The following is a 22,489-nucleotide window of genomic DNA, read 5'->3' as shown; positions in this document are numbered from 1 at the left end:
TGAAAAGTGAGAGATGGGACCCATATAGTCACTTGCAATGGCTCTACTTTCTTAAGGTTCTTTTATCTATTTCTTTGAACTGAAATTCTTGTGCAAATTCCATTTACATATATTCTGCAGCTGATTACTCTTATCTCTAGAGTCATATAACAGGACTACTTGATTTTTGGGTTTTTTTTGGGTTTTTTGTTTGTTTTTTTAATTTGATTAAAATTAAATTCATTGCATTCAAAATTTATTTCATTTTCCAAACATGCATGGATTCTTCATGCTTGGAGCATATCTAACACTGGAATTTTGAGTTGGTTGTGCTCATAGAGCTCTCCAATATGAGAATGCATTAGTGCATTAAATAAGATTTACTAAGGCACCTTCATATCCATTACTGGAACAAATAATCATTTCTTTTTGGCATGACAAGTGCATAGAAAGCTGTGCTTTTGTGACTCTATAAAGGTGTTTTTCTAATGAAGACAAAGACAAGGAAACTGAAATGAAGCTTGTTTTGATTTTTTTTCATTTATTCTGATTTGTCTTAAATTATAGGTCTATTGAGAATTCACAAGTGTTCTGTGTAAACTCAGCCTGGCACTTTGCATTTGAAATGCAAGTCTCTGACACACATTTCAGAATCAAATCCAGTACACAGAACATGGAGAACTGTGTTCAATGATAGCAAACATGGTTTATTTGGAAAGATTTCTTTTGAAATACAGCTACCCTCATTCAATTTCCTTTTTATAATGCAATCTATTGAACAATGTGTATAATAAAGAGATAATTTATGTAAGAAATTAGGTTTTATATCCTTGTCCACAACAGAATTATTAGACAGTTCTCAGCAGTGGGTATATCCAAGGATATCTCATCACTTGTCCAGTATTTTCATTAGAGCAAGGGGGTTTCTTATGTCACAGGATTGCTATTTTCTGGACAAATTTGCTATAAATTCAAAATGAGAGCTTTTAAATCAAGACGGACTTTCCTTTTTCTTAGTTTTTAAGATTCATATATATCTATGTTCTACATGTAAAACAAAACATGAAGAATGCCTTGAAGTTTTGAATAAAAACCTGAAAGAGTCTATTTTATGTATAATATATAATCTTTTTTTTTCATTCTTTTGTTTTGATGAAAGAACTGGGAAGAAGATGTGAACTCTCCCATTATTTTCCCTACATTATCCTTAAATAATCTGCTTGTGATTATGAACATAAGATGATAAAAGAAGATAAAATGAGGGGGTTTTACTCCTGACACCTTGTTTGTAAGGTAATCTTAAGATTAATGAGAATTGTTCCATTTTAATAAAACAAGCAGCAACCTATGGTCCTTTTCATCTTTATTATCATTATATATGTTTATTTATTTATTTATTATTTATTTTTTATTGGTAATCAGGATGTTCAGGGAAGGTTTATCTAGTTTTATCACTGCAAAACCACTCAATAGTACCCCAGAGCTAAAGAAAAAGCTTTCTGAACAAACTAAAAGGTTTGGACATGCTTGAACGTGCTCTGAATTCTGCAGTGTACTCCCACAGGATACATGGTGTTTATATTATGGTTTTTTCCCATCTTATTTTTTAAGATATTAATTTCTCTCATTAACTATTTAATTATATTATAGTTGTGCCTAAATGCCCTCTCCCATTTGTCTGGAATTATGTAACAAGGGTTTTGTTTTGCTTTATTTTTCTCTAGTATCTTAATCTTTTGCTCTCTGTTCACACAGATCTGCTGAGACTTTGGGCTACATTAACAAAAGTTCTGTGAGTTTCAAGAGAGAAGCAATAAACTTGTCTTGAGTTTTAGAAATGAAAATTGATGTATGAATTCAAAGTAAGACCCCATTCACTATAAGGCAAATAAGCGCTGCAGGGAACAGATAGTTTGCTAAAAGATTGCAGGAAATTTGAAGAATTTTTCATCTAGTGTTGAAATTTTAGAAGCACATATGTCTCCTTACTGTTTAACAATATATGTTTTTGCATATTATTATTCATTTTCTTTCTAATGTCATTAAAATGTACAATGAGGAAGGAAAGAAACAGGAAGTTTACAGTAATCAAAAAGGAGAACAAACATCAGCATATTAAGGTCATCTATTTTCATCCTTCTTCCCCTCACAAAGTCTAAATTAATTTCTTCTGGGAACCACATGGAAAACAACTTTGAAGAGAGGCTTGAGTAAATTCTCCCACAGAACTTGGCAAGTGGAACTGAAATAGCACATCTAGGTCTCAATTTTCTCTTCAAATTTCTACATACTTCTATCTGGAATGTCATTTCCCATGTTATAAATGTTTACTGTATGAAAACCATAGGAAGAAGGGCATTAAGGTGCACTCATAATAGAAGCCAACACTTTTGACTATTAACTTTTAAGGTTAGGCAAAATATTTTTATGTGTGATTTATTTTTATCCAGACCTATTCCTCTGTGAATCTAAAAGAGAAAAAATAGCAGCAAGCTATGGCCTAAAAGTCATACAAACACTGACCACAGGTACACCAAGAACAAACAGTGAAGAAACATATGACCCATCTAAAACTATGCCAGGGTTAATTTCACAATAATGGGAGACTTTGAAAGGTTAACTGTTTATATGCATACACATTGCAGTTTTTTCAGATATTACATATGTATGCAAAATACAATTTACAGTAGCAACAAAGTCTCACTTTCTGTCACTGAAGTTTTCATCTTTGAATTGCATATCTCTAATCCCACTGGAGTTCCTCATTAGAAGCTCTTCTCTGCTATGAAAATCTAATGCGAGTCAGGCAGGGTAAAGCTAGGAAAATATATTCTGAATTTCTTAGCCAGTATTTTGTCTGCAGTGAAGGATGACAGAGAAATAGGTGATACAAACATTTAGTAACTTGATTTCCTTTACTTAGTAAGAATCACCAGTTGCAGGAGACTAGTAATTCTAAAGCTTTAGCCAAATATATATATTTTTAGTGCATCCTATTATGCAGAAGGGGTTTTAATATTCTTTAGAAATCTGCCTTGTAACTGTGAAAATCAGGCTACTATATAAGTTTAAAAATTAAATAGGCACAGTATATAAATGTGGTTTATAGAAATCAGCTTTCTGAAAGTTTTGAGGTACCCAGGTTAAAGTACTCTCACAGCAATTACAACTTCTGTTACTCAGGCAGGTAACATGTCACAGTGTTACAATGTGTACCACTCCACCATCACCTTTTTCACCCTCTGCTGATTATGATGTTGCTGTCTTTTGAGGTGTTGAAACACATTTTCATAACTGGATTATAGCACACCAAAAAAATCTAGCATGCTATGTCAACAGTGTCACCTCTGCTTCCATCTGGGTCTCTCTGATTGATTCCAAAAAGATACTAAACTGTACCAGTAGATAACTTGGAAAGGAAAAAAACTCAAACTACAAACAAGCAAACAAAAATAAACACCACCAAAACTAAACCAAGCCAAAATAATAAACCAAATAATAAACCAAGCCCTATAATTTTTTGTCTTGGAAATGTCTGAGAAATTCTTGTGAATCTATGTCTTGTTCTAATACTCTGCAAACCAAGTGAGCATGCTTTGCTGGGTGTCTTGGACCAAATTCCTAAATATCCTCAAGGATTATTAAACCTTTTTTTCCTGGAAAAATACAATTTTTACATTCTCCCTTTCTTCATCTGGTGGTAAAAAAGAGGAAGCTGAGAAGAACATGTAGTCAAAGGCCAGAATTTTACTGAGGCATTTTGGATTATTATGCTTTGCTTGCTAAATTGGTTTTCTCTGTCCTTCCATGTCACCCCCCAAAATTCATCAGAAACCTCCTAGAAGCTGACATGTCAATGTTACTTATTCAAACCAGTGAACATGAATGAATCATACCTTCTAAAATAACAATACCATCAGAAATGGTGAATTACAATTATTATATATTTTTAATTTGTTCAATATAGTAGATTTTTATAAATAGAAACTTGAGACACCGATATTGCTGTTTGACCCAAGTTGCTGAGGCTCCAAGAAAAGCAGCAGATTGGCATTGATGGCTCTGGCTGAAGCAGTAGATGCTGAGAGCAGGGAGACATGAGTGATTCTCTTTCTAAAATTAATAAATAGCACACAAACCAGCCCTGTCTTTAAGGCTAGCAGGTGGCTTTCAGCTTTTTCTTTATTGAGACAAGAAATTGGGAAATTTAGGGCTGGGCTGCTGCACAATGAGGTCTCAGCAGTTTCATTAGTTTCAGCAGCAGATGCTGTAATTTTGTGAGTAGGAGAAAAGAGGAATCTAACAATCTAAAATAATTAAGGGAAGATGTTTTGAAAAAGAAAGGCTAACAAAATTAGGAAATATTTAAACAGAATATCACTGGAACTATGAACTGGGTATTTTGGTGGTTCCTAAACAATAGTGAAAATTGCAGAATTGCTGAAGTTGGAAGGGATTTCTGGAGGTCATGTAGACAAAACTCCCAAACAGGGCCATCTAGAACTGGGGGATTTGGACTAGAGGATCTTGAAGGTCTCTTCCAACCGAAACCATTCTATGATTCTATGACTTGTGATATTATTATCTGTTTACATGGGAAATGTATAAATATTAATGACAGGAACTGTAACTCAGCCACTGTCACCTAGAAGTGTGAGAATTACAGTGCTGTAAATAATCTTAGAGCAAGGCAGCATGGGAAAAATTTTAATCCCTTTGGATTATATCTAACTTTGGGGTATATTTAGGTGTATTGTATGTACTGAACAGTTGGATCTGGTCAAGTGTTTGCATATGCTTCAAGGGGTGGTTATTAGGACACAGGCCAAAGGAGCTTCTGTTCAAAAAGGAAAAATAAAAATAGGCTGGGCATAATGCCTTCAATGTAAAACACAGAGGCTCTGTGGGGCTGTGCCTTTGGTCACTTAAGCCCCAAGGAAGTTTGTAAATGTTGATCATGCCTTTTCACTTCACCTGGTAGAGTTCTGTAAATGTGGGTGAATGTTTTACCCCAGGGTATGAGGAGAAAAGAGACCTCTGCAGTCATGTCCTAAGGACTTTCAGTCTCTTCATGCCTGTTTGATGAAAGCAGGGTTTATATCTCTTTCTTGGCAATATATTTATTTATCATTCTCAAAATGCTCTGGGGTTGTATGAGTACTAGGGCTGTACTCATATGTATTCAGCTGCATCTCTGTTTATTTACAGCTTAGGGTGGGGGTTGAATTTCCATGATATTGAGAAATCAAGTCTGAGAAAGTCATTAATGGTAGACATCTAGGACTTCAGAAAATTAGATCAGTTGAAACTAGAGAGAGGATTTGCAGAAATATCTGCTTACTAGGGAGCATCACTCTTTGAAATTAAACCTTTTTTTTATTAATTGTATCCAATGTTTTAGAGGATAAAGAACTCCATTTGATATGTTTAATGAAAAACCTCTGCCTTAGTGTTTTCAGTGTAAAAAAGTTTTATGTAACAGTAGATATGAGTTACTTTGTCAAACAGCTTTGGCACTAAAGCAATATTCAGAAAATTTTAATTATATATCTTTTTGTGAAATAGGGTGAGAAGTGACTCATAATTAAAAAAAAACCAACTTGTTACAAAATATTTTTTAGAGGCATGACAAAATATCAATCACTTTTTTTTTGGAGGATTATCTAGGATTATCTGCTAAAGCTAAACATGGTCATTGTTCAGAATTTTAGCTGTCACTTCATTTTTTGCCAGCAAGGGGAAAATACTGCTCTTTCCTTTCCTAGAACATTAAAAATTAAGACAATTGCAGCAGCACGATACCTATTAAAAACAAAGTAGGAATAACACATAGTGGAAAAATGAACTGAGTATAAGCAGATAAAGTTTTGGAAATGGTGATAATTCCCAACACTAAGATTTTTGGGCATAGTCATGAAATGTGTTGCCAATTATTGACTTTTAAAAGTTTGAGTTTTTTTTTCATATAGAAAAATCTAGGGTGGTGCTGTTATTGTTTGTTGTGGGGTGGTTTTTTTGGTTTTTTTTTTTTTTTTCCTTCTCTTTCTTAACCTGTGGCTTGAAAGAAAGCAGTAGTGAGAATGAATTTCATGCTAGGAGACACTTTTAAGACTAGATTTAGCTGCAGTCACATTAGCTTAGATAATGGGAGAATTTTTCTTCATTGAAAATGCTCCCTGTCGCTTAAGAAGAACTCACTGAGGCAGCCTGCCATCTAGCTTTTTCACAGCAAAATAGGCTTGCAGACTGCAGATGAGAGACTCGGGAGCAGAGACAATTTTAACTTAGCCATCCCTAATTTATCTCAAGCTTTTTCAATTCATCTTCACTGCTCTATGCACACTGGAACACCAGATTGTCAACCCCTGGGAAAAGAAAGCAGCCAGGGATCTAGAGAGCTGTCACATCCTGAGAAATATTTAAATTGTGCTGATTTTCTTCTGGAGTGCTGAGCAGAGGGAATGAAACTCTCCATCAAGTCATAGCTTTGCGGGCAATAGATCAGAGGATACTGCCAGTTTTTCTAATGGATTATTGTTATCGGGCAGGTTCTTCCTGAAGGTATGTAGTTACTCTCTCGATTCATTACCCACACTATTTATCAGGTAATGATCTAATGAACTGGTAATCCAGATACATTAAGAAAAATGTTAACTAAGTAGTCTGTATTGATTGAATGATGGCACTTTATTGCAGCATGTTTGCAGGTAAAATACTCTGATCTACTTACTGTAGATGTGTTGTACCTACTGCCAAGTGCTTTGTCAGCAATCCCCCCAAGCAAAACCAATCCCTAACCTTTAAACAAAAAAGGAAAAATCCATTGTGCTGCATATAATATTGCCACAAGTTTATGCTGACTGTTCAGAGAATGTTGTTTTCTGAAACAATAAATAATCAATAGCAAAATCATATGTCTGATTTTAAATTTGTTATAGATGAGTATTAATTTTGCAAAATATTTTCCAACCTGGATATATGCAGAAATCCCCTTAAAGTACTACAAATTAATTCTGGAGTTAGATATTTGCTTGTTTACTATGATATTCTAACCTTTCACATGGGGGGTTACAATATTTCATTCTGAAAATCTCCTATAGATATGTGACAGAAGTCTGTTGTTGCATCTGTACTGCCACACTCCAGGAGCTTCTTAGTAAAGCATAAGGATTATATACCATAACAGGAGATTTAAAAATAAAATCTGTAAAGAATTTCTTGCCTTTTAAACTTATGTGTTTATATGAATTACAGCCTGTTCCTACTAATCTGAATTGCTTACTGCATGTCTGTAGCTTGTGAGGCAGCCTGACCTAAAAATGAAAGATCTCTAAACTGCAGAAGCAGCCAGACATTTTTGAACTCTTCCAAGCGCGGGAGTTGCTGCAAGGATGGAGAAAGCACTGACACGTTTAACTTAAAGTCCTGGCCTTGTTTCATTTCCACATAGGCACTCTACCTGAGTGCAAGCTCTGAGACTTAAGCACAAATTGGCAGGTGCAGGGCTAAGCAGGAGTTAAGCCCTGAGAAAATAAAAATGCTTATCTGTAGCTCCTTGTCCAGTGCACTGGCTGGGCTGCTGTCATGCTACCAAGAGTGAATGATGCATGAGCTTGTCTGTAGGGTGCTTGATAGTGCAGTGGATATGCTGAACTGGATTTTTAGTCACAAGACAGATGTTTGTCATATTTTGGAATATACTGCTGAAAGAAAGCAATAAGATAGAAATAGGTACAAAGGTGGGGTATGAAGGGTGTCTTAAAAGCCCATACTGGTTAAAAGAAGTAAATGTGAGACATGAGCATTTTCTAGTATGTTTAGCTTCCTGTTTAAGGAATATAGTATGTTCAAGGCATTAATAAATAATTACAGTAGTACGTGTTGTTGCTGTATGTAAGACCTGAAAGTTCCTTTCCCCTAGTGCCTTGGAAAGGTTGAATTAAATGTAGAGAGATTGATTCTATGGCATTTCCAATGAACTCTCTTAAAGCACTTCCTTTCCTATGGACCTCAGAAAGACTCAGGTAAAGAGGCTTCCATTAAGCTCTCCCTAGAGGGTCCTACCGTCAGCAAGATACTTTTTAAAGGAAATGTGCACAATAGATGTGTTTTCCCCCATCTCTCAAACTTCTCACTTAAATATGCAGAGGCATCATAACATGCTTCTAGATATCCATGGATATTTCAGCTTTTTGTGCAATCACTTATGAATGTCACAACCTAGAGGGTAATACAGGCTTTTATTATTATATATTGCTCATATGGAAAACTTACTTTTCCAGATCAAATTTCGTTCTGTCTGCTTTGGGTTCAATTATATGTTTCCCTTTAAATGTTTGGCTACTTTAACCACTAGCTTTTAAAATATAATTGTTTCTGATATATGTGTTTGGGGAGTAACCAAGAGCAACACAAAAGTATCTTGATTTTTTCTCCAAAGCAAGATGAAATACACTAAAACTAGATTTAAATGGGAGGGTGATAGTAAATAATAGAAAATAAATAAAGATTATTAGTTTTATGTTTCACTTTTACCTTTGCATTGTGTTTTATTTGTCCTTTTTTTCCTTTTCTCTATCATGATGTGCAGTAATAGCTCTCCCCCTTTCTCTTGATGGAGAATTCTGGTGTACCCACATATTATGCCATTTTCAGGTGGATATTTCTACTGCCTTCTGATATCCTTTTAGACCATTTTTGTAAAGAACTGTATTACAAAATGTGCAAAAGGTACAGCATAAATGGATGAAAATAGTCTGGAAAGAAAGCTGAAGCACAAATTGTTTGTTATGGTGTTAAATTTATAGTCTGTAGTCTTCTGCCTGTCCTGGTTCCACTGGTATTCCTCTTCCACCTTTAGTTTATAGTTCTTTCTTTTTTCCTACATTAACAAGTTCATTAAAAAAAAGTTATGCATAGGGTTTTACAGCAGTGTAACATACACTCCTATTTTATTTACATTCTTCAGCAGTCCTTAGCCAACAGTGCTCCTGCACCAAATTTTGCTGAGGTAAGCTTATATGTTGACTGTATTCCTTCCTTGATACCACAGGTTCTACTCCTTCCTGTTCTGCTGTGTGCTAGACAAATAAAAAAAAAAAAAAAAAAGGAAAATTTCTGACCTTTTAATGCAATGCTCCTGGTTTTCCCTTGCGTTTATTAACATCTGTTTGAGTTTAGAATTTGTTCTTCTAGAGTCAGTCTCTAGAAAGTAAAGATATTACACTGAATTGATACAAAAAAAGGAAGTTTCTTACTTGTGCCATTCTTCTTCCTTCTTATTTATTTTTTATTTGGCAATATGTTTGTGATAACACATAATTCTATGCAGTGGATAAAAATAATATCCCTAGAAACATTTTTTGGAAAAAAGTAATTCATGGTTCTTTAATATAATCTGTTCTTTGAACTCTAGCAGGTACCTTGTGGGAAAAGTGGTCAGAAGAAGAAAGATCTAGAGGCATGGACAATGATAAAATGAATGTTCTCATACAAAACCTGGGTATTTCCAAGATCAGGATGTGCTGTGACCTGATTTATTTCTTCCCTTTGTATGTCTTTCTAGGTTTCAGGACTGATTTGTTGCTGTTTAAGCATTTATTAAATCAATTATTTTGTTTCATATGTATCATTTACACAGGCCATTAACTAGGCAGAACATTCAATTACATATTAATTCTGTTAAGAATTAAGTAGATCTAATGACATACAGAAAATCTGTGTTTCACACACATAATTTCACAGTTTTGAGTGAACAAGAGTGAAAAGATGGCTTTCCCTGAGAATCATATCTGATTATTGTAAAGAAATTCAAGAAATAGTGGTGGAAAGAGGATACAAAGGTAGTTCAAATATGACAAGTTGTCTTATTTTGGTTGAAATGCTTCATCATGCTCTCAAAGTGAGATCCAGCTTCTTAAATTGTGGGATACCTTGCCTAGCTATAGGGACAAGTCCAAGGCCTCACACAAGTTTTGTGTTGTATCTTTTAGCCCATTATTTTAGTTATGCAAAATACATGAAATTTTACTTCTCCTTCTTTATTTTGTCTCCATCTTAAGAGAATTCATACCAAATAATCACACAATCTTAGTGACTTATATTGTCCTAAGAGACAAAGTGTAAAGCAGCTGGTATTCCTGTTGAAAGGGACATGCCTCACAAAAATATCGACAGGTCTGTGATTAAATGAATTAATTTTGCCTTAAGGTTAATATCTTTCAAATTATGTATTTTTAAGTTAATTTTATACAAGTGGACATTAATTCTCTTGTTCTTTGATTACCTTAGTTTGACATATTTTAAGTAAAGCATTTTGTTTTGAAACACTTTCAGTGATTTTGGGTTTTCTCTTTGTGTTCCCCACCAACTCTGCACCAACAAATTGCTATGAAACACATTTGAAAATATATAATATCTACCCCAATTACCTTTCTGGAAAACCCAAATTTTAGAGCAAGAAAACATGTAAGCATATGGTTCAAAGATAATTTAAAATAAACTTTTTACTGTAAATTTGAATCTTCTTCCACCTTGCTATGCAATAGAAAGTAAATATGACTAAAAAAGTGAGAATATTTCTAATCTTTTCTTGCACTTTTTCTTTTGCTTCAACACCAAAAGAAATATCATGCCAGGTCTTTCCTCTTCTGGAAAGGCTTTGACTCTGAAGCTTGCCAAGACCCTCCATCAGCAAGTAAGAATAAGTCTGATAAAAACTAGCTTTATAGAAAAAAAATGAAGAGTTTTTCAATAGTTTATTAATGTGAATCATAAGGATCTGATTAATCTGAGACCTGAATCATAGCATCAAAATGCCAGGGAGACTGAGGCTGTCAGAGTAATGAGGTGCAAGGAGGAATCTCCTTCTCTTTTGCAGCAGTAAACTGTTAAATTGCAACAGCTATGACATTTAACCTCACCTTAAAACTACCTTGCACTCTTTTCCTGTCTCCCCTATCTCCTGTCAAAAAGTGTCAGTGGAGGAAAAACGAGAACTGTGCTCACTTTCAGAAAAGAACTTATTTCTCTGGTGTGTGACTCCTTGGGGAAAAGCAGACTGGCAGCCAGACAGGGAGGTTGAAATCACCTAGAGTTCTGACACTTCCCTTGACATCAAAACACCTACTGCAATATTAGTCAAATTGCTGAGTCAATAAGGATCTTTAAGAACTGTAAAGATCTGTACAGTTTACCTGATCTAATAGAGCAAACCCAGTTTTATAAAAGTACTTCACTACATACTTGATGGTGAAGGAGTTCTTGGTTTTTGTTGTGTTTTTTGGGTTTGTTTTTTGGGTTTGTTTTTTTTTTTTTTGTTTGGCTTTGTTTTGTTTGTTTTGCTTTTGTTTCTTTTGTTATTTGTATATTTTTTAAAGAAAGTTTTTATAAAAACTTCTTTGCTTGTTTTTTGTGTTTCTGGATCTGTCAGTCCTCTGTGAGAAACACCCCCCTCCCACACACATAGCCCATTCAAATCTGGGGATTGTTTGGTTGGTTGGTTTTTCTTGTTTGTTTCTGGCTTCCACAATGCTGGAGATTAGAGGGACTGGGCACACTAAGCTAAACCTGTGTGTGAATCTTTAAATGGGAAATGCTTTCAGAGTTTGCAAGATTGTACAGTATGTGTTGCTGCATCTTAATCTTCAGCTTGATCAGGACCATCTTTCTTTCCATGCATCTAGACTAAAGGTGTTGAGTGGAATTCCTAATACAGTAAAACAGAATCAGAGAATCAGAAAATGGGTGAGGTTGGAAGGGACCTTTAAAGGTAAACTGGTCCAGCCCTTCTAGGCTAGAACTAGAACTGGAAGTCCAACACCGTGTGCTGTCTGAATATGTCCAAGGATAGAGACTCTATGTCAGCATGTGCAAGTGCTCATGTCACACTCACAGGAAGGAAGTGACTCCCAGTGCTCAGAGGAGACCTCCTGTGCTTTGATTTGTGCCCAATGCCTCTGTTCCTGTTGGTAGACACCACTGAAAACGGCCTGGCTTCATATTATTTGCACCATCTTTTTGAGCATTTGTACACATTAGTAGAATCTGCCTTGAGGATTCTCTTCTCCAAACTGAACAGTCCCATTTCTCTCAGAATTTTTTTCATAGAAGAAATGGTCCAGTCCCTTCATCATCTTTTCAGCTCTTCACTGAACTGTCTCCAACTTGTCAGTATCTCTTCTGTACTGGGAAGCCTGGAGCTGGACACAGTATTCCAGATGTGGCCACATCAGTGCTGAGTAGAGCACAGGTATTCTATCTCCATGTACTGACAGTGCTTTGCCTCATTCAAGCTGGGAGCCTCCTTCATAGCAAAAGCACATTACTGGTTCATGATTAATTCAGTGTCCATCAAGACCCTTGGTATTTTTCTACCAAGATACTTCCCTGCTGTATGTCTCGTGGAATATATTGTTGTATGGGTTGCTCTTCCCCAGATACAAGACTTTGCACTTCTCTTGTTAAAAATAAAATAATGCATTGTTTAAAAAGACTATAAAATTTACTTTCTTTATATATAGATCTCAAACTGTTTTGAGGACCCCAGGCCACATAATTTAATTCATTTTCCTAAATAAATTTTAAAAATTAACAAATTCAGAACTATTATTTCAGTCAGAAAATGAAGCTGTTTGTTCGCCTTCTTTTATCTTATGTTAATGACCCTTAGGTACTCTGTAGAAAAATATGATGTCACAAGTGATCACCAGCAGTGCTCCTCAGGGTTGAGTTCAAGCGATATATTTGATATATTTTTCAACAATATACAAGCAGAAGTTTAATATACTGTTAGCAAGTTTCCTGGTGAGACCAAACTGGGAGGACTGAGGACTTGGCATTGCAGAGGAATCTAGATAGATTAGAGCACTGAGCTATGAATATTGGCATGAAATAAAATTCCTGATTCTGTGATTGTGCACCTGGGACAGAGTATTGCCTGGCTCTAAATATAAATTGCCAGAGGAGTGGCTGGACAGCAGCCCTGCAGGAAGGGATATGAGGATGCTGCTCAGCAGCAGCTTCTGCATGGATCAGCAGTGGTCCTTCACAGACCAGAGGACAAAATGCATCCTAGGGTTCACCAAACACTGCATGACCAGCTAAGAGAAAGAGCTGATTATCTCACTGCACTCAGTGCAGCCTCACTTTAAGCACTGTGTGAAGCTCTGGGCCCCACGATTTGAGGAGTGAGGGTCCTTCAATGCGTCTAGAGGACACGGTGAAAGGGCTGGAGGGAATTTATTGTGAGCAGCAGCTGAGGACTTTGGCTTTGTCTGCTTCGCAATAAGGGAGTCTGAGGGCTAATGATAAAGACATTAAACAGGACTGACCCTAAACTGAGCCATATGAAACCTTGCTAGTGACCATCTGCCAACCTGATGTAACACCATTCACCACTATGAAGATACCAAGCAGAACTTTACAATATATAAATACATATCATTCTCTTAGTTGCTTCATTTAGTTTATTATTATTAGAGGAAATTTTAAAAATTTTTTAAAAATTTTAAAGTAAATGAAAGAAAAATTCATATTTAAAATTGAAATTACCTGGATGTATTAATGTAACACTGACATATGTTATCCCACCGATTTTGTGTCAATATCAGTAGACAATTACAATAACAGAAAGAGTTCAAATTCCATACTGAAAGCATGTCTACGTATGAAATGAGGGAAAGTGGAAGAAGAGATGGATAGAAACCCCAGAAAAAACATGTGAGTAGAAATACTGAACACGTGGCAACATTCACTATAGTGCATTGTTTCATAGTGATCTTGGTAGAGAAAAATACCAGGAAGTATGGATTGAACCATAAAGACAAAGCAATTACATTTTGAGACAATAAAGATCACTTACTGGATGTGGTGCATTTATTCAAAATAAAAGTACTGCAAACAGTATCTCTAATGGTATAAAAATGGCAGACTTCCAGGTCATTTTGGAGAAATACTTGGTCTCCGAGTGCAGCAGCAGTCTTGTAAGTACATGCAGATGAAACCTATTAATTCTTTCCTAGAAATTAATGCGAAAAAGAAATTCTGTATTGCTAAATCAGTAGACAAACTCAGTCCGCAGGAAAAATTTTAAAACATGCTCAGAAACTTAACCCACAATTCCATGAAGGTAACTGACTATTCTCCTGAGCAAAATCTGGGGGTTATCTTTTCCAGTATTTTTATGAACAAATAAGGACAAACTATTCATTTGTAATAGCTTGAAACTTCCAAACCTTAGGCATATTTAACTGAGGGAGTGAATATTTTTTGTGAGTGTCCCAAAAAGGTGTTCATTAGCACTAGACCTTCTTTATGCTAGGTTTGTTCCAGAGCCAGAGATTCCTGTTTGAGATTTCTTGTAGGTTCTCTACCTGCTGTGTAATGAGGATTTAGATTTTTCAGTATTGTCAAATGGTGTAACAGAATCTCAAGAATGCCCAGCTCATTCCCAGGCACAGATACAAGATGTGCAAGTAAACACTCTTGGTTCAGTGCCAGTACTGCATGACAAAATTCTCAGCTTCAAATGAAACCCATCTTGCCCAAGTAAAACATACACAAGGGCTCATGCAGATGCTTTGAAAAGCCTTAAAAAGGATTTTAGTTTACAGTGTGTAGATTTTTTTTGTTGGTTTTTTTTTTGCTTGTTTTTAATTTAGATTTAGTTATATCCAATATAAAACACTACTTCATTGTAAAGTGAAAATCTGTTTGGAAAAGAAATAGAAAAGCATAATTGCTGAAATTTATCAGTACACCATGCCAAATTGAAGCAACCTAACAACCTGAAATTATATTCTTAGCCATTAAACTATTAATTCAAAAAAGTTGTTACACTTTTTAGAGAACATCTTGCAAATTTGCCATACAGGATTGGTGTGTTCAGTACTGTGTCTCTAACTTTTTTTTAAAGTGCATTATTTTCTGTATCTATGAGAAAGGATGATGGGTCTTTTATGAGCTGTTAATTTGCGTCCTCTGCTTTCTGACTTAAACTAAGACTACATTCTTATTTAAAAAGGAAACAAACAAAAATGGGTGACCAAAATATACTTGCTTCTAATATAAGATGGCAAGGATTTTTTGTTGGTAAGTTTATGGTAGATAGATAGATAGATATGAATGATAATGAAAATGAATATCTTGTGACTTTGCAATGTAAATGGAACATCTTAATTTATTTTGAAAATTAGTTTCAAGATCCACAAAAATCTTACATATAAAACTGCACAAACCTCTTTTTTCTATAAATTTTACATAGAAACATTAAAGAACCTATCTGAAAAATAATGGGCTCTACTTAGCAATTAAAATACTGGTTCGCTGTGTTCTGATTAGTATTCTTAGATTGAGAGATAGCTGTTTTATATAATAGACTGTTAAAAGACTTTTTCTTTTAGTATTCAGAAATTTCTAGTATGATCCACCAAAAAGTTTAAACAGACTATTTTGTAAAACACAAATTATACTTATTTGCCTAAATCATGATTTTTCTGAAAAATGGAAATATATTTCAACATGCATTTTGGAAGTTAAGAATAAGACTCAAAGATAATTTTCTGGATAAAAAAAGTTTGCCTTTTCCCTAGAAGCCCTTTCTTGTAAAGGACAAGATGAAATAATGTCTTGCATATAGAAGTATCTATACCTTTTAGTGTGAAATTGCTGAAATTCTAACTGGTCTGTTTCATGTAACATTGTCTGTTTTCCTTTCTCCTCCATATACCCCCATTTCTTCATTGAATCATAATTCAGCCACCAACATCGTGTCTAAGATGCTGAGTTAGGCAGCCTTCTGTCTCTGAAAATTTTCTCCTGACAATTCTCTCTTATCAATATGGCAGAAAGGGATGTACAGATGGCTATATGGCTAACTAAACTGAAACTATCAAAGAAAAAGTGCCTTTCAGAAATATTTTTCCTTCCCATTTAAGCCATCTAATTGGAGAAACTTATGGAATAATGCTTTGAAAACAGGCTGCTTTATTAGCATTCTGTCTGTTCTTTACTCTTTTGCTTTCACTATAGCAGATGCTTAAAGGGGCAGTGACTAGAAGCCCTTTGACCTTTGTAAGGGTTTTTCCTGTTGAGTGCAAGGGCTCATTGACAGAAACAACTTCTGTTTTTAATGTAGTACAATGCAACCAGGAGAAACTTAATTTTAGTAGCATGGAGGTTAGTTTGATTGCTCTCCAGAAATGGAATAAGTTACCATTCAAATTCATATGGAAACCCACATCACAGCTGAAATTTCTCAAGTTAAAGTACCTGTGTTTTGCATGGCAATCTTACTGTAAACATATATTGCACCTCCCTAATGATGCAATATTGTTATTGCACCCTTGCTGTCCAGGTGAATCCTTAGAAGATGACTGGTGAGGCAATGTAAATGTGACCAGCATCTTGCTTAGTGTTTGCTATATGGAGACAGGGACAAGCAGTCTGGTCACTCCTGCCAGATACCTTATACCGATTTCTACTACAATTGACTGGCATATCTTTACTGAGAAAAAAATTATTTTATGTTTTTAGCCCTGAAAACACTTTGTTCATGCCACAATCCTGCAGGAATATTTAACGTTCAATAGAAGTTTGATTACTGAAATACCAGCTTCAGTCATGGTTTTAATGAAGACCAGTGCTGCTTAAAACTCAAGTTCTATGTTTCAATAGCTCATAATTTATCAACTGAAATATGTACTGTTCCCAGAGTGTTGACATGTAGAGTGAGTGTTTTAATGAAATTAGTTTTTACAATATGGACAGAATGCTCGCACAGTACTGTTTAATCAATTAGCAGAGAAAACAACAAAAATATCTTCTTTCAGTAGATCCAATTGCTCCACATGCTGCTGTTGAAGCAGATGATGGATATTTAATACTAAATAGGTGCCCTGGTTTGTGTGCTGAAATGTTATCTCATTACTTAAAAAATGTGCTTATAGAACTGATATATTGCATTACTTGGTCATACTGTGTCAAGCTGAATTGACTTATAATGTAAACTATGTAACATGATGTGACATCCTGTAATTTGCCATAATTTGATACGACATAATTTAGCAGGTCAGAAATGTAAAACAAACAAAAATTTGTCCATGAGGAAATTCATGCTGCTCATTTAGGCAAATGTGAAAAGTATTTTTGCCAGGAAATAAAATGGAAACATATTTCATATGATGAAATTCCCTAAAAATATTCCCTATATAACAGGGTAGAATTTTTTCACAAAAAAGATCTTGGAGATGATGAATACTTAGTTTTATTGAGTGTAGGTCTAAGTAATGTCTTGAACTGTTGCCATTTTCCTCAAAAGTCATCAGAATACAGGCTCTGGCTCTCTAGTAATATTTTTGTACAGTGAATGACAACTTCTCTTCCCAAGTCATTAACATAGACATGTTAACAATAATGCTGAAGCAGAAAAAATATTTTTGTGTGTAGGAGTTGATGGACTCATAGCTTCGTGTTTGATCATTGAGTCAAGAGATTTATGTTAACATGAAATCCATGTCAACCAGAGCTGATGGTGTCAGGCAGGTGTCACCCACAGTATCAAAGAGTGATTGACAGAAAATGCATTACTTGATTCAGGGCTTAATTGTCTTGCTTACTTGAGGCAACTCCTACTTATCAGCTTCAGGCACTCACCAGGGCATAAAGCTCTGGGGCTATAGAGAAGGAAGAAAAACAAGGTGAATAACATAAAAAAAAAAAGACAATGCTATTCCATTTGTCAGGAGCAATTTATATTTCTTAGGCTGTCCATATAAATGAGAGAAAAATACTGCTTGAAATAAAGCAGAAGGCAATCCTATATGTTATTTCAAGTGATCTTTGGCAAAATTACTTCACTAAGCTACAGCTATGTGAGATAATCTACAATTGAAATTCATGCTGAGCTTTGAGATACAGCAATCTTCCAGCCTTGCTACAACCCAAATCTTTATAATGGCCAATCAAAGAATAATATATGAAAAATACAAAATACTATCCATCTATGGAAAGATTGTGCTTTTAAAGCTGTATTGTAAAATTTGCTCTTTATTTAAGATGTAAGAATGAAAAAAATTCTAACTTTATTTTATAAATGTTTTATATTATACATTTTTAAAAGGTACCAAGGGTCTTGATACCCATTTCTTTAGTTAAATAACACTGTATTGTGTATGAGGGATTTTCTGGAAGAAGTAAAATGTTTCAGAAACATTTTTTTTTTTCAAATATCATATATGTTTTTGTTCTTTTATCTGTTCAGTTAAGTAGTTTCTTATAACTCAAAGACTTAAGAAAAAAACACAGAGTAAACAAAATTTCTTATCTTAATCATCCCACATACTTATTTGGAATGAGCTAAAGTGATGCTGGGCAAGAACAAGCAAAACCACTTTTCTTAAGAATATCTATATGCAGGAAGCCAATAATTTTGAAACTTCATACTTGCATAAAACTGAATCAGTCACATAATGTTTTACAACTCCTTCTAACTAATGGTATGAGGGAGTACATGAGGGAAATGGGCATCTTGGTAAGTTACTGTATTTTCTTCCAGACCCTTTTGAAGAACTGGTGACACAATCACTTTAGTTTAGCCATATAACATCCCTGCTCTGACTGAGGAGGTTAAGTCAAATGTCATTTGTGTATCCTTCCTCCCTAAATTAATCTATAAACCTGTGAGTCTATGCAATAAAATTATTTGAGCATGTATAGAGTTTCAAAAGGGTATAAGCACAAAGAAGCAACGTTGCAGAACTGCAGAATGGCTGAGGTTGGCAAAGATATCTGCTCCAACTCATGTGCTCAAAGGATGGCCAGCTAGTGTAGGTGAAGGAGGTCTGTGTCCAGCTGGGTTTTGGTCATCTCTGGGAATGGGGATGCTTCAAAAGAAATGGCAAATCTTCTGTGTTTGATCGCCCTCATAATGAAAACATCTTTATTATGTTTTAGAGGAATTTCTTGAATTTCTTGTATTTGCCTCTTTCCAGTCACTAAATAACACCAAAAAGAACCTGGCTCTGCTTTCTTCACAGCTCTCTTGAACATGGATAAGATGGCCTCTGTTCTCCAAACTGAACAGACCCAGGCCTCAGACTGTTTATATGAAAGATTCTTCGAAGCCTTAATTATCTTAGTTGTCTTTGGGGTATGTTGATGGGCTTGCTCTAGTAAGTCCACATCTCTCCTGGACTGGGGAATGCAGAACAGGATGGTCTGGTGGTAGCTCCAGCTCTTCAGGGCTGTGGAGGGGAAAGGGATCTCCTAACCTGGTGCTAGTATTCTTAATAATGTGTTCCAGGGTGGTCTTGGACTTCTTAGCTGCAAAGCCACATTGGTATTTCATGGTCAGCTTGTTCACCAGTACCTCCAGAACCTTCTGCAAAGCTGATTCTTAGCCAGTTGACCACAGTGTGTATTGTTGACTGATGTTGTCCTTCCCCTGTCACAGGTCATTGTTATTGTCCTTTGTGGAACTTCATGATGTTCTGATGTGCACATTGCTCCCGGCTTTGAGGTCCCTCTGTGGTCCCTTTGTAAGGCAGTGCACTCACTTCATGCATTCTTGGCACTGCACAGTTTTTAAAAATCACCCATGTCATTAATGAAGAAGTAAAAAAGCTTTGCCTCTATTATTGGCCAGTAATCACTGAAGGCATATATAATCAGCAAAGACAAAAGTGAAAAAGGCATAGGATGCCTCAACACTTCCCATGTTCTTTGTCATCACTTCTCCTTCTCTAATCAGCAGAGATGATGGTGGGCCTTCATTTTCTCTCATCTTCCTTTGGCTGATGATACATTTGGAGGAGTCCCTCTTTCCCTGCATGTACTTCAGCAGGTTCACAAGTCCAGGTGAATTTTTTCATTCCTAACACTATCCCTTTCATTTTCGGAGAAGTGTATTTATACTCCTTCTGGTGGCCAGGCCGTAGTTTCACTTCTTGCATAATTTCCCATTTATGTTTAAATTTTGTTAGGTTCTCCTTACTCACTTGTAAATGTCTGTCACCTCTTCTTGGCTGTCATTTTTGGCTTGATATATTTTTGGAGTCTGAAGAAGCTGATCTTTGAGAATCGCTGACTGTGTGATTTAGATTCATTCTCTGCATAAGCTGTTAGATAATAGACAGCTTTCTCAAAATTATTTTTTCAAAACAGTGATAGTTTGCCATGACTTAAAGTATACTTAGAATAATATTAGTGTCACTACGTAGGGAAAGGGATTATTTGAAAATATGTTGACTTTCTTGAAAGGAATTATGAATTATAATCAGCCCATATCACACAGAGAATGGTTACTTTTTTAGCTAAATAAAAAAAACTTTTTCTGAGGGCTTCTTTTTTCAATGGTAGACATGTCCTAAAAATAATATATTATTCTGGTAAGCAGCTGACAAATTGCGTGTAACAGAATCAGAACTGTAAAAGATCCCTCTGATACATTTTCTGACAATAGAAAATACAATTGTTCTATTTTAGGAGTGTGATGTTACCTTTTTCTGGAAATATCCTCACATTTAATACTCTATTTAAGAAGTAAAAAAAAAAAAAAAAAAAAGCCACAACAATGTAAAGCATGTTTCAAGCACACATAATTTTATTATCTTGTCACAAGTATTTACCTATACATATAGAATATATTATTTGCAATATGCAATACTTGTGTAGAATTGTCAGTCTTTACTACCACTTGCTTCACCAAGCAACAAAATAATTTCTATATAACCTAGTGCATCAATATCCCATCTTTCTTTTAGTTACCATGGTCCAAATTTCTACCAAAATCTTCAGTGTTCTCAAAGAAAATACGAAAACATGTACTAAATTACATTCCAGTGCAAAAAGAGAATCACTGTGGAGTTTGGCAGAGCTTTGTTCTTTAATGTCCACCTGTCTTGTTGCTAGGTGCTCAGACACAGGCAGCCTTACTGAGTTATTCAGGCACTCTGGGCCAGAGGAGAGCAAGAATCTTCTCAGTACTAAAAATGTGCACATGTACAATGAGTTTTTTTCCTCAGACAGTCCCCAAATAGCAAGGGTCATATCAATGAGTGTCTCTCCGTGGTGGCAACTGACAGGACTACAGCTGGGGGCTTATGTGCTGATTACCCACCTTTAGGAACTAATTCTTAGGCAGATCACATTCCACTCAAATTCCAGCAGTCACAGTCTTCCTAGAGAGTGAATTTCCAAGTTGCTTGTCGAAGTTCATTAACATACTTCTGTATCAGCCCATAAAGATAGGGGTGGATAATTTTCACACTTTACAAAAAAGACCCTTGGTTGTTTGGGATTTTTTTATCCTTAGCATGATAAAATATTTCTGTGTAGTATTTCAACTTTTTCTGCAGGGCAAAGAATGGTTTCCATTTAAAGTTATATCCATGATAGAGCAGCTTTTAAATTCTTTGTTAGAAATGTACCAGATGAGTAAGTTTTTTCAGTGTTATTGTACTGCTATACTGCTAATATCTATAAAAATTATAAGATATTTTCTTCCCCACATAAGGGGAATCCTCTATTAATTTGGATACACCTCAATCACCTGAATTTAAATTCTTATCAGCTCCTCATTTCACAATAGGTTTTTTTTATTATCATTATTGAGATTTTTGAGAAAATGAGAATCCAACATTTATACAATGCTGAAATGGATATTATTTGTGCAGCATTTGTCCTAGTTGCTTCAATAATAGGAATTTCATTATTTTAAGGAATTCCTAAGATTTTAATGGACAGTATGTCAGTAAGGCTATTGGTTTTGGTGATGGATAACTTTTACACTCCTCCAGAGCTTTTAAGTGTTAACATGATTCACAAATTTGTTTTTTATTAATTACCTGCATGTTACAAGTATGAGAAAGAGTCAAGAATGAATCCAGGGTCTGATCAAGGTAAAAGAAAAATGATAGCATTCCTTTAGCCAACAATAATTCTAGCAGTGTTACACAGATCTGTTGCATTTTTATGCTTTAGTTAAGTCTATAGCCAAGTCTACAAAATGGAATTTTACATAACGACTCTGTTCTTACTTAGCAGACTGACAATGATAGTAGCACTTAAGGTTTGAAGCATTTTGAATTATTTCTGCTCATTCAATGTCCCAAAATGTAAATACTTAATTAGAGAAAGCAAAATGGCATGTAATCAATTATTCTGTGATGCTAACAGATGGTCTAACTGCCTAGCTTGCTCATTCAGTTTCTTGTATACGTGCTTTTTTGGTTAAAAGGATATAGCCAAGTGGCAGAGAGGAATGTTCCCTAACTGTGGTATTGTCACTGATTCCACTTTCAAAAGGAGCAATTTTTCACAGAGGGGAAAGTTCTCCTTCTCTGATAATTCACAACACTTAATTCAGGAGAATTTCTAGAGTATTATGTGAAACAGACAGAACATGAAAAAAGCCTTAAAAATCAAAATAGGTGGGAGATGGTTGAAAGGAGCAGAGTAGTTTTTCAGCTAGAAAGTCACAGGCAAAAGAAACTTTATTTGAGATTGCAGGAGG

General features: G+C 35.3%; 1 protein-coding gene across 2 annotated transcripts in view; it reads left to right on the top strand.

Moving 5' to 3' along the window:
• The first annotated feature begins 6,342 nt into the window (after positions 1 to 6,342).
• MGAT4C (MGAT4 family member C) overlaps positions 6,343 to 22,489 on the top strand; it is a 321,451-nt gene continuing 305,304 nt past the window's right edge. For both annotated transcript variants that reach the window (XM_039704049.1, XM_039704047.1), the window contains exon 1: positions 6,343 to 6,540. The gene's annotated coding sequence lies outside the window, so the exon portion shown is untranslated. The remainder of the gene's footprint in view (positions 6,541 to 22,489) is intronic.

This window comes from Passer montanus, unplaced genomic scaffold, assembly GCF_014805655.1.
Source record: "Passer montanus isolate IOZ18808 unplaced genomic scaffold, ASM1480565v1 scaffold17, whole genome shotgun sequence".
Classification (NCBI taxonomy): Eukaryota; Metazoa; Chordata; class Aves; order Passeriformes; family Passeridae; genus Passer; species Passer montanus.
This window is presented reverse-complemented; position numbering and strand designations above follow the sequence as displayed.